At 35.7% G+C, this 3752-nt stretch overlaps 1 protein-coding gene across 1 annotated transcript in view; it reads left to right on the top strand.

Annotated features, from left to right (window-relative positions):
- TPK1 (thiamin pyrophosphokinase 1) overlaps positions 1 to 3752 on the top strand; it is a 205523-nt gene that overhangs the window by 95332 nt on the left and 106439 nt on the right. The window lies entirely within an intron of this gene.

The following is a 3752-nucleotide window of genomic DNA, read 5'->3' as shown; positions in this document are numbered from 1 at the left end:
ATTGTGTTTAATTTGTTCAGGGTAGATTTGTTTAAAAGGGGAGGAACACAAAAATTCAGAAAGTATGCAAACTGAATTTGGGTAAATACAGGATTTTGATTATAAATGAAAAAAAACCTGTTTATAAACTTTAAAATTAGATTCCAGTAAGTTTAAATTTAGGACACAGTGCTTTCTCATGTTGAGTAGAAATAAGGATGTCTGCAGTAAAAGAAACAAAAGAAAGTTGTAAGTATAAGATATAAGGGAGGTCCTGACAGAAACATCAGGCAGAGCCCTTATGTGGTCTGAGCAGAGCAGTTCATTATGATGGGAATCCAGCTAGAATCAGTGAGAGAATTTATTTCAGATGTGTTATTTTTGTGGTTTTTCGGGTCTGTTGTTCCACTTATTGATTCATAAAACAACACTCACAAAAGATCTTGCTGGGCTTCTACTGCTAAGATTTTAATTAAAGGCAAATCTAAGCATCAAAGAGTCTCTAACAGTGATCCATTAATTTGTTTGGAAATATCTTTTCCTGATGTCCTGGGTTTCTAGAAGCTTAACTAACTTAGCCATTTTACCTTGGAAAATGGCTAAGTTATATTTCATTAAAATAAAAAGCATTCACAGATAAATTTGACAAAGCCCAGCACCCCATGTGCTTCATTGAAATTTGAGAAAAGCATTAATAAAGTTCAATGAGATTATAGGATTAAATTTACAGGGGCAGATGCTTTATTAACAACTTTGAAGCACTGTGTCTGCAGGAAGGATAGTAGGCACAGGAGCTCATTTGCTAGTATGATGAAGAATGATGGTTAGTTTTACAGCTAAATGGATAGAGGCAGAAGAGTTACAGGGAAAGAGGACTAATGGATAACTGTGGTGAATAACTGAAAGTGAGGCGTAGCTTGCTTGTGATTGATCTGTGGGTGCAGTACTTCACTGACCACTGTAAATTAATTTTAGGATATTTGTAAGGACATACTGAAAAGCTGAAATAAGATGGAGAATACCCAATTTAGCTTACAAAACAATTACTTGGACTGCAAAGACTTAATTCTTTTCATTCGCCTTTTCCGTAAGTGGCTTTAAAATGCCATGCCTCAGGTTGCTTTCAGAAGTCTTCAATGAATAATTAAACTCTCTGCAATGTGGGAAAAAAAAATAAATTCCTTGCTTTTAAATAGAAATGAGATGTTGCTAATTGTTGGTGCTTGCTGGAAACTTCTCTGTGTTCTGTTTTTAATAATGCCATACAATAATAATTTAATACTTTTTTGTTGATGGAGAGAGTTCCACAGGATGTTGTTTTTTTCTGCTATTCCTGGTTGTCAGCCTGCATTGCCAGTAACTGACTTCTGTAACTTCAGGCTGTTACTAGCATTCAGAAAGAAAGGGCAGATACAGAGGCAGGCCATTTAAGCAATCTTAATGCTAACTTTGGCACAAAATTGCATTTCATTGTTGGTTTAAACTTGTCACTGTCAGCATCTTCAGTCAACTGTCATAGTACCTCCAGATAATAATGTTAATCCTGCACAGTTTAGATAAAATTCAAGTGAGTAGTTTAAACACAGAAAGAAAAAGGGATGCTAAGCTTGGAAGTACTCTTTTTCTGTACAGAGTTCAGTGTGATATTTTTCTCTTGTAAACAGCCACAATCATGGCATTCTCTCTTTTTTCCCCTCTTCCCCTTTGTAATTTAAAATCAAGGTAGGAGGGAGCTGAACACAGTGGGAGACCCACTGACTTTTTGAAATGCATGTCTGGAAACTGTGCAACAAATGAAGCCAGATTTTGAGATTCAAGTACTAATGCATATGATAAAGTTAAAAGCATCATGCTTTTTCTATAAAAAGTAAATTTGAAGTCTTTCTTTCTTGGGGAAGAGGAATCTGATCTTTATTGAACTTTGGAAAATTATGTGAGCAACACATAACCATATTTTCCTTCAAAATAACATTAGCCCTCTGCTCACTATAGTGGGAGACTAGTATTCATTCTCAGTCATACATACCTAGGCAGAGGCTGAAATACTTGGATAGAGCAGATGTCACTGCTGTCAACAGCCCCTAGGAAAGATACAACAGGAAATAACAAGCTGCTGAATTTTTGGTTACTAATGTAGAAACTAAAAGGAGGAGTAGATACCTAAGTACATAATAAAATCCATTAAGTAGCTGCTTTGAAAGAGAGTTATTTCACATTATTACAATCTTGCTACAGAGGTCTACAACAGAAGAAATATATCAATATTTAACACACTTGTGTAGGAGATGAGTTTACAGAGTTGCTAAAAGTCATCAAGATGGTAGAGCAAGACAGCAAGGACAATGCCTAATTTGGAATCCACTGTAAACTACTATGCTGGGAGGACGAGGTAAACAAAGTGTTTTTTTATCAGCCAATAAAATTATCCAAGTGCTGAATGTAAGGTAATTGGCATTTTGAGTTCTGAGCCATCTCTTGGGAAACAAACAGTGCAAGTTTTTGAAATATGCCATGGAAAATGTTTTTAAATGGAAAGTGAAGAAAACTGCAAGGAAGTAAACTCTTTTATATTCATTTCTGACCTGTAAGTATGAGCTATGCTGAGAGGTGGAGAAAAAAGTGGGAAGAATTACACCCCACAAATACTTGTCTCCATAGATTCTATGGAGAAATTGGGTGGGAGGCTGAGATCTAGGTATGCACTGTAGGTATCTAAATTTATATGAATGAATTCTTATACAGGTCACATTACTAAAGAAGTATTTAAGAAAAGAAAGCAGGCATGCAATCAGGAGCATCTATGGAAGGATCCAAACAATGAGAACATAGTCTGTAACTACAGAATTTTGAAGTTGATAGTGATAAGATTTTCTCTCATCTTAACAGGAAAGAAAAACCAATAACAGACAGCCAACATTTAATGCATCTTTTGCTCAGTCTTCACTAAAGCAAAATACTCCTTTGAACAGATAACCAAAATAATTAAAGTGAGTGCCAAAGTCCAAAGACTTTGATTTGCGTCATAGAAAAAGCAAATAAAAGATTGAGCTGCCTTTGATTTTGCCAACTCCAAGGGTTGTTAGTTTTTGTGTGCCATGCAACACTGATTAGGATAGGAGTCTAGAACAGGGAGGTGTGTAGGAATTCCAGGAGGTGATGCTTGATCTGAAGCATTTTTTAATGTGGTGATTGGAATTAAAAAAAAATAAAATAAAATTTCTGTACTGAATAGCCATCATATTGCTTGCTGTAGTGGGGGGAGGGATGGAAGCCTGAATTCTTAATAAAGAGTAATCACTCTTTATAAGCAGGATATTTTATGCAACAGTTGATACATTTTATGCTTGAAATTTTGGTAATATCAATTATCATTAGATTATACCCTGGCTGAAGAGCATTAGGCTCTTTGAGTCATGTTTATCATGCTAGCCATGCTCAATATGAATGGCTTAAGGTTTCACATACATACTTTCTCATTTTCTGGTTGTGTGCTTCTCAGAAGTACAGAAACATTAGCTTCTGTACACTAAGCATAAATTATCTTTTATCTGTGAGTTTTATGGCAGTTTGTAATACAAGGTAATAGGATTTATGGCCAAGAAATGAGAAGATGTCCAAGAGTTAATGAGGCCTGTCTTTTACATTATACTGAGCAGTTCAGTTTTCCCCATGCAGGATTCCAGCCCTGGGATGTAGAGAAGAATTGCTACCTGCACATGAAAATGTGTTACAGCAGCGTATTTCTGCCAGTAAGCTAAGGCTTTTGAAAGAGT

This window comes from Chaetura pelagica, unplaced genomic scaffold (genome assembly GCF_000747805.2).
Source record: "Chaetura pelagica isolate M959 unplaced genomic scaffold, ChaPel_1.0 scaffold117, whole genome shotgun sequence".
NCBI lineage: Eukaryota > Metazoa > Chordata > Aves > Apodiformes > Apodidae > Chaetura > Chaetura pelagica.
This window is presented reverse-complemented; position numbering and strand designations above follow the sequence as displayed.